Source organism: Chiloscyllium punctatum, chromosome 50, assembly GCF_047496795.1.
Source record: "Chiloscyllium punctatum isolate Juve2018m chromosome 50, sChiPun1.3, whole genome shotgun sequence".
Lineage (NCBI taxonomy): Eukaryota > Metazoa > Chordata > Chondrichthyes > Orectolobiformes > Hemiscylliidae > Chiloscyllium > Chiloscyllium punctatum.
In genome coordinates this window covers 30,307,896-30,317,956 of record NC_092788.1, presented here as the reverse complement: position 1 = coordinate 30,317,956, position 10,061 = coordinate 30,307,896, and positions in this window count along the sequence as shown.

Below are 10,061 nucleotides of genomic sequence, written 5' to 3'. Positions count from 1 at the left end.
CCTACTTGTCGCATCAAGCTGTTCTGATATTCCTTTAACCGCATCTCTTGTATAATTTATAAATCGCTGTTGATTATAGAAAATGTAATTTATCCAATCTACATTTTTATTAATTGTGACCAACCAAAAGAGAGCTGACCCAAAGCCTGCTGCAATCTGGTTACGAGCCTTGAATTAATCAGATACTCCCCTAGGGACTCCTACCGAATTGAGATAAATCCTGTCATCGAAACAGTAATCTCTTACCCCTTCCCTTTTCCCAACTATGTTTTCCTTCTCAAATGCCAGGGTAAATGGAATTGCCAATTGTACAATTACACATGTCCCTCTCCAATCCGGAGGTAACGTGGGACTCAATATTTTGCCTCCACAGTACCACCACAGATCCGCTCGGGGAAACTTTAGTGCTGAGTAGTTCCCTCCCTTCTCCGTTTCGGTTACATTCTTAATCTCTGTACATAATTTCAGCTCCCCAAATCTCTCGACAGACTTTTACCTCGTCTATGCACACACGACGTGTGATTTCCAACTGCGGCGGAAAATGTGTGGGGGACTTTTGCATCTTTCTTCTCCAAGGGGGGGAACATTAGAGATTGGGAGGTACAATTCCTATCATTCCATGCAGTCTCATCCTGATACAGGGCTATCGTACATTTCATGCCTTTCCTGTCTTGCTTCCACCCGAGCGGAAAGGGAACCACCTGGGCCACTGGCCTACCTGAGGCACATGCATAGCGATTGCTCTTGTTTATACTTTTTACAGTATACTTTACCCATTCAACCCAGGCATTTGCATCCCCGTACCCAGTTTCTATTTCGATAGTCTGTTTCAATTCTTTTGCCTCTATAATTTTTACTACTTTAGGATCAGCGGGAGGGGTGAAAGTTTAAATCTTATTACCCAGTAATTCCGCCCGTTTTCCCTGTCCTATGCTAATTCGAAAACAACAGCCCACGAAATCCTTCCCATTTGCTTTCATTTCTATCCCAAATGTTTCATTTAATTGTATATCATAGGTGCCCCCCGCGCCCCCCACCCCGAATTGCTTCGTGCCATGTGGTTTTCTTTATTGTTCGGTACATTGGGTTACACTTTTTATCGGGACAATCGCAGGCTGGTCGGAAGGGGGCCTGGTGTACTCTGACGATACCATTATACCAAGTACCATCCCCGAGGCCATCCCCATAGGACTTAAGATGTATCTCAGAGCTGCGGTACTGTCTCTGATTATCTACATCCCCACAATTTACTAAACTGCATGCATCAGCGTCTATTCCTTGTGGATTATCAGACTCAGGAACCGCTAATAATACATATGAAAATGATATTTGACAAAATCCCAATACTACGAGGGCAAGCATCATAACTCTAAGCATTCCCAGTATTCCAAACATCATGCTGAATCATAAAAAGACTTAATAAGCAATCTTGCAGAAATAATCCCGCGCTCGCGTCGCCACTGTATAATCAGTTACTCAAAGTCTCTTTAGTCTGAGTTTCAGCGGGTCTTGCGTTGATTCGGCTGTCCAGACTTCTTCCTCAACTGGAGGATCCACTGATCCAAGTGTAATGAGTCCAGCCTTTCTCTGCTGTCCTTATTGCCGTTTCGGTAGACAAAAGAGCCTGGTATGGCCCTTCCCAGTCCGGCTGCAATTTAGTCTCTATCCATGTTTTTACTAAGATCCAATCGCCCGGCCGGATGCGATGAACGGTGAATTCAAGGGGTGGAGTCTGTGCCAATAAAACCTGTTTCCTGAGGAAAGACAAAGAGGGGGACAAGCCCAGTATATACTTCTTTAAAAACAAATCTTTAGTTTTGGGAATTGGCAATTCTCCATTCGTTCCCAGGTAAGGAAATCCAAATAAGATTTCATAGGGGGATAGTCCCAAATCTTTCCTTGGAGCTGTTTGTACTCGCAACAGAGGTATAGGCAAACATTTGGTCCAAGAGAGTCTGGTTTCTATTATCAATATAGAGAGCTGTCGTTTGAGTGTTTGGTTCATTCTCTCAACCCTTCCTGATGATGGCGGGTGCCATGGAGTATGGAACTCCCAGGAAATTTCCAACCCTTTCATTACCCCCGTAACACTTTACAGGTAAAATGAGTTCCTTGGTCGGAATCTATACGGTTCACTAGCCCATATCTGGGAATTATGTGCTCTAATATTGTTTTAGACACCCCACTCGCAGTGGCAGTATCTAGGGGGTATGCTTCAACCCAACCAGATAGATGATCGACTATGACCAGCATATATTTTAGTTTTCCTACTCTGGGTAGTTCAGTATAATCTGCTTGTATACTCTGGAAGGGTCTCAATCATGGGTCTCTTCCTCCCGGGGTCTGTTTTCTCAAGACTTTCTTATTTACCTTTCTGCATATTACACATCCCTCACATACTTGTTTAGCAATTGTATATATTCCTTTACATTCATATTCCCTAAGAACTAAATCATACATTGCTTGCACTCCCCAATGACTGCCTTGGTGTAGGACGGCCATAATCTCTCGCATCATCATTTTGTTTAACATTTCCCTTCCATCAGGTAACATCCAATGCCCATCTGCTGTTTTTGCAGCCCCTAAATCTCTCAATTCTTTTTCTTCGCTTTCAGTAAATATAGGAGATTCCCTAGGACCTGGGACAGTAGGTATTAGGGAATGAATCACCACTTCTTGTGGGTTCAAGGCGGCTTCCCTAGCCACTTCATTGGCTCATCTATTTCCCCTAACTTCTGGTTCATTTCCTTTCTGATGACCATTTGCGTGCACTACTGCTGTTTCTCGGGGGAGTGATAGGGATTCCAAGACCCGTTTAATCAACTCTTTATGTATTAATTCCTTCCCTCGGCTATTGATCAGTCCTCTTTCCTGCCATATCTTGCCGAAAGTGGCAACACCAAATGCATATTTAGAGTCAGTGTATACAGTTCCCTCATGGCAAGTGTCCATGAACAATTTGACAAAACATTTAAAGTTAATTGGAAATCCCAGAAAGTCTCCGAGATTGCAAAAAGACTAACAATAACAAAACGAGAAACGATGAAAATCAGTACTTCAAAAGTAATTAGCACTTCGAGCTCCTGCAGAATTAAACGAGACAGCGATAGGAAGATTTGGTTAGACGCTGTGAATCACAGTCGACAGACATGAATGTAAACTCCCTACGTGTGACTGTGCACGATATTACTGCTGCTTCTGGAGTGCAAAACTATTCTTAACCTCATTCTTCTTTCGAGGAAACAATAACGAAAAACCTAAACACTGAGACAGAAAGGAAGTTCAGTAGAGTTCGTAAGTGAGTGAGGAAAGGAGAGAGAAATCTATACTGCGATCTTTGAACAAAGTTAACTTTTCATGAAAACCATAAGTGGTGCAGATGAAGTATTTGTGCATTTTTTAAAAAATTGAATACAACTGTGCTCATTGATAATTAAATGTTGGATAATTTAATACGCTGTTTTCACTCTATAGTGGCCGAGATTTCGGAATGCTTTGAATTTAGTTTGCATTTTGGGATGCACACGGTAGTTTAAAGCGTGGTGTGCGCCTGTATCAGTATGTGTGTAGTATGTGCTAAGGGGCGAAAGTTGTGGATGATATTCGACACTGTATGATTTTGAATGAATCCTGTTAACATTCCTGTACGTGTCAAAGACGTCAAAATCAGGATTGTTTCTCTGTACTGTCTGGACTTTACAGTGTACAAGAGAAAGTGCGTTCTGAGATTTGGATTTCGCCTTGGTCCGGGGCGACATATAACGGCAGGAACGAACGTAAACCTCCAGACTAGCCATAGATTCAATTGTCCCCAAAGAGCAGACAGGCGTGATCCTTGTTTTTTTTTCCTTCCTGTTCAATTCTTTGTATAGTTTATAGTTCATCAAATTGCTGTTGTTGGGTCTTACCTCAAATACCGAAGAACATTGTCAACAAACTGTACGATTCGAGACACTTCCTCAATGTCACTATCACTCCCTCACTCTCCCTAGCAGCCCATCAATGTCAACTTTCAATCTCTCACTATCATGTCCTCACTTTCCCTCGCTTTTTCTTAGGTTCATTCGCTCATTGTCACATTCACTCCCTTAGCATCTGATTAGAACCTCACAGAAACTCTGAGTCCTTCAAGTGGAACTACTTATCGAGGCAATTTGTTTATTTGCAAGTTCGGATTGTGTTTTGTATTTTTGAACAGCAGATGGCTTGAAGTTAATGTGATCCTTGACCCATTCCTGATTTTGAGAAAAAAGTAAATCAGACAGCAACTAAAGCGGGTGTAGCATTCTGAACAAGACCTCATACTTAGGATTCAGTGACCGATTGGTCATGTCCAATCTTGCATAGTTCTATCGCTCTACTAGTCTGAAGTTGAGTAAGCTTGGAGAGAAAGAACATCTTCGATATATGAAACATGACCTTGAGAGACCACTGCCAAAAATATTAATTCATTTAAAGCAATGGTCTTAAACAAACGCATGAATTTGGATCTTAATCGAATGGAACTTGTATTTTTTGACAACATTTTTTGAATCCTACTTCTTCCAACAAACTGTCATTAGTACCTGCATTTTCCACGGAGGCTGTGAAGTCTTGGAACGTAGGGAGAATACCTATGCATACAGGGTGAAAATGTACAAACTGCGCTCAGCTAGTTGCCCGATGCTGGAATTGTACACAGGTCCCGCGAGCTGTGAAGTATTAGTGCAAACCTAAGAGCCACCGGATCACTAAAACGAATTCACCCTTCCTGTACTGACTTAGTGCCAGATCCAAACTGAAGCCTCCTCTGCTCGTGCACCCAGTTTAACAATGTGTCATTTCGTTTCTATTGTCCATCCTCAGTCTAACATACACAGCTCATCGGTTCACATCTCGTTGCGTCTAATCTCGAGGATGCTGGGAGATGTAAAAAGTGGGTGTTAGTGCTTTATTCTGCAAGGCCACAACGAATGTTTCCGAAGGTGTTAATCAGTTAGACATTTTAGTTTTGTTCACGACAGCCATTTCATATTAGCACAGGACTGGCGTTGACTGTACTAACCAAGAATCAAAAGAAAGAGTGGCGGCTTGGGAGTCCATGTCCAGTTGAGTGCAACGTCGATTCACCAGAATGACAGAAATACTTCAATGGTGAGGCAATAAAGTGACGGCAACACAAAGCTGTATTCCTGAAGGATCAGAATATCGGAAATTATTGAGATAATAGTGAATTTGCTGGGATTGATAGATCAATATGCCTCTTGCTGCTTCTGGAATGAGAACTGGGAAAATGGTGTAATTATCGAACAGTTTCCTGAAATCTGTTCAACACTAAAATGAAGGAAGAAAACATCACATATTTCTAAACGTGAGAGTATGAGATGAGGAAGACAGAATTCCTCCCTCAAGGGCATTATTGAGTGAACTGGTTTTTTTTCAAACAATCTTGGAATTATGGTCTTTCCGTGTAAGAGCAAAGTAATTTGGCCCAAGCCTAATGTTGTTTTCTCAGCAAAGGCCGGAAGCTTCATACGCCCTTCTGTTCCCCTCGTTCCAGGCTGTCGTATTGCCTCCCCTCTTGTCTAAGCAAAAAATTCTGGTCCCACCTCTACCCTGACCCTGCAGCAAAGGACAGAAGAAGTCATAAAGAGGTATGGAGAGGGGCGATTGGTGGTCAACAGAAAACAACAGGTAGGGTGAGTGAAGCAGAATGGAGAGAGAGAGAGAGACAATGATAAAGACTGAGAAAATGGGAGGTGGAGAGAGATAGAGGGATATTGCAAGGGTGTGAGGGAAAAGACAGAGAGAAGAAGAGATGAATCCTGCTCGGCCAATTCGGATTGGGTGACCCAGAGATGCAAGTAAGGACAGAGTGCCTTGAACACAACCCCTGATTTCAGACCATGTCCTCTTACATCCCATTGGGTTCTGGACTTGGGGCCGACTCTGTCTCTCTCATTTTTCAATTTCCTGAAGAAGGGCTTATGCCCGAAACGTTGATTCTCCTTGGATGCTGCCTGGCCTGCTGCGCTTTTCCAGCAACACATTTTTCAGCTCAACTTCTTGAGCACAATCATAGACAACGATATAATTCTCCCGATCGCTTGTCACTCTTTACTGAACATGTAAAACATTATTATCAAAAAGACGTTTCAGATACAGTAAGCCGAATGGTTTCTTTTTTCAATGAACCCTAAGTTGGGCGAGATATTGGAATGTCTTCCGATAAAAACCTGTTGATAAACGTTAGGCAAACGAGCACTCCACTTGGTTATTACAGCAATGACAGGCTACTACATTACTGAAATATTGAAATGAAATGAGAAAACACTGGATGGATTCACTAATGAGTGAACTTCATGTATTGATGGATTTTGTTAAATGGATTCTTCAGCACATTCTTCAGCTGCTGCCTGAACTTAGTTTGGGTCACGGCATAAATCGCAGTGTTTGTACAGCAACTGAGGAGTTGCAGCATGAAACCAATATCCTGCACAATTTCATGTAGATACACAGAGTGATATCCAATATTATTCATCCGTTTCCATATAGAGAACACCATTAAAATCGACCATAACAGGATAAAATTGGCTGAAATCAGAAACAGTAAAATGATAGACTTTTTTCGATTTTGCATTTCAGTGTCATACTGAACATTTCCATGAGTGTGAGCTCGGAGTCTTCTGCGGGCTGTACTGGCCACTAAAATGTGCCTCACCGTGAAAACATTGAGCATCAAAATCAGGAGAAAAGGGAGAGCCGGGTTTAGAATGTGATGGAGGAACTCGATTGCAACCCAGACTGGAGATAATTGACCATCGTTTGTTACAGAGCAAAACCAGGGGAAGTTTGCAAGTAAATACCGACTTGAGAGCATAAAATACCAGAATGTGTTCTTCAAACAGCTCAACGCAGTTATTGTTCCCAGAACAACAGCCGCATTTTTGTCACTGCAATATTTACTTTTCAGCTTCTCACAACAAATGACCACAAATCGATCAAGAGTGAAAGCCACCGTGAACCACACAGAACAGTCCGTGACTGCGTAAAGCAGGACGGCATGCATATTACACACGGGGATGTACCATAGGAAAAAAAACTGTCCAATATAAATAATGGGAATGTGTCTCAATATCAAATCGAGGATAATGACCAGAAGATCCGCCACTGACATGGCCACCAGGTAACGGCTGACAGAACGAGACAATCCACAATCTTTATACCGCAGGACGAAAATCGTCACGATGTTAACTGCAAGAAAGATAAAGAAACAAACTGTAGATCAGACTTCAGGTAAATTCGCCAGTTGGATTGAGGACAGAATGAGCTGTTCAAACGAGTCACGAAATGGAGCAATTTATTGAAATAATAGGAGCTGAAATAACAAATTGGAAGTTCTGACATACTGACAAATCTGTGACGTAAAGTAGAAAACAAACAGTCCCAGACGATGAACACAGGCACACATCCACAAAATCCCCACACATACAATTGCTAAAGAGCAGACACAAGTCACTTCATTAAAGTTCCACTGAAAGAGTGATGACTTTGCCGTCCTGAGGATTCTCTACCAGTTTCTTTCATAACATAGACGTTATCAATTCCTGTATCTTAGTCTAAATGGTGTTGAATTGTCTATAGAATTTTCTGAATTATGTAATTTATGTACTGTTCCAGATAATGTTTGAAGCAATTCTGAGGATCAGGAAGAGGCCATCTTGCCCCATAAGTGACACAGGAAGATCGCGGAGTAGACTTTATTTTCTCTTGACCATTAAACTCTTCAAAGCTGCTCCACAAGTCAATAAGATTTTATTGAACTGATTGTGAGAAAGTAAGTACAGCGCATGCTTGCGAGTCAGTGTCGAAAAATGTGGCGCCGGGAAACCACAGCAGAACAGGCAACATCCGAGGAGCAGGACATTCGCTGTTTCATAAGCCATTCATCAGGAACATGTGATAATGTCCTGAGCTCCATATTCTATGAAATTTCTATCATTAAATCCCTTGGTATCCTGTTACGGAAAGGATAACACTCTTTTAACACCAGTTTCCATCAGACATGCGCTCTGCAAGCATCTCCACAATGTTGGACTATTCGAACAATGTGTTCAATCAGATTTAAAGTTTAATGTTATTTTATGAGTATCCTACACGTAGCAACTGTGACTACAAGGGGTAACCCTCCTGCTTAATTTACAACCAGCAGCACAGAAAAGCTTTATCCCATGCTGTCAACTGTAAAATTTCAAGTGGCCAAGAAATATATATGTAGCAATTAACACCATTATTTCTCAAGGGATATTAAGTGCAGTGTTAAGGTATTTCTCTGTGTAAAATCCTTCTTTGGGCATGTACCTTCAGACCGTTCTGAAGTGCAATCAACAGCTGATGGTCTGATGGCAGTTCTCATCTCAAATGTTCAATTTTCCCCAGAATTAATGTGTCATTACCTTTTAAGATTGTCAATATACTCAATTCAAACTTGATTGGAATTTGGTATCTTCCACTATGTAATTTAAACTGATTCGCCTATTTCGAAACTGTTTTGTCATTTCCAGGAAACTAGCTTGTCCGGTAGCTGGAGCGTATGTTACGTTGTGTCTTATTGAGAACACAGGTGCTATCACTGTTAGGTTTTAGACTCTTAAAGGTATATTGCAACCATATATTCATAGCAATACCCCCTTATGAAAAGAAAATGAACCATCACAATGAAATGATGGCTTTGTTTATTCTCTACTTATTGAGCCACTTTCTGTGCTCTTGAATATATCTGTTCAGGGCCAGACATTTATGCAACTTTCTGCATCCCAATACAACCTCTCTATTTTGATTTGGACTGCCTCAAGCTATCATCACTAACTACCCCAAATTTCCATGGCTTCATGTCTTTCTTCACGGTAAACACAAAGGAAATTGAAAATTCATTGAAAATCTCACCCATCTTCTGTTTTTCTACGCATGCATATCCACTTGGCCCTTGATGGGTCCACTTCTTTCTCTAGTTATTATTTATCCTTTTTAAAATGACTTCTTTAGATTCATCCTAATGTTCTCAGTCAAGGCTATCTCGTGCCCCCTTTTTCACCAAGCTGGTTTCCTTCTTTGGCAAACTCTTGTATCTCCTGTATAAGTCCGGCGATTCCATTGATCTTAATTGCCTATGCCTGATTCATGCATCCTCCTTTATTTCTGGTCAAAGCCTCAATATTTCCTGCAGGTCAGGGCTCCCCAGTCCTGCAAACCTTGTTCTTCACCAGCACATGAATATATGGACCTTGAATTCGAGCTCTTTCAATTTTTAGAAAGTGTTTGGTTCTTTGTTTCCCTTTCTGGGGCAGCACGGTGACTCTGTGGTTAGCAGTGTTGCGTCAAAAGATCAGGGATCTGGATAAGATTCCAGCCAGGGTCGACTGTCTGCTTGGAGTTTGCACATTCTCCCCGTGTCTGCGTGAGTTTACTCCCACGAGGCGAAGCTGTACAGGTTAGGTTAATTGGCCAAGCCCGTCATGTAAATGTAGAGTAATAAGGTAGCGTTTGGGTGGGATACTCTTTGCAGGGTCGGTACGAACGTGTTGGGCTGAAGGATATGTTTCCACAATGTAGGGATTTTATGATTTTGTAATTAGGTCACAGTAAATCTGTTTTGGGATTTTGGTTATCTCGATTCGTTGGATGGATAATTTGAATTGCAGAAGGGCTGCCTAATGAATGGCATTGATTACTTCAGTGGCTGAGATGGTCATCAAGGATTCCACATCTTTTCACTTGCCTGAGTTGCAAGGGCCCTCCATTCATACGACCAGCAGATATCTCTCTCCAATGAGAGCACAGTATCATGCTTTAGGAGGACTATGATAGCGCTACTGATCTAACTCCACAAAGATCAACACAAAGAGAGGCCTTGAGCTGATCCGGTTTGATCATAGCCAACTTTCAGTCTTAATGGAACTTCTGACAATCTTGTTGAAATGTATCAGTCTCTGCTCCAAAATTTCCTCTGATTAACAGCCCCAGCCAGGTAGCTCATATTCGGAATTCCACCTGGCTCGCTTCACTTCAATCAGAACATTCAC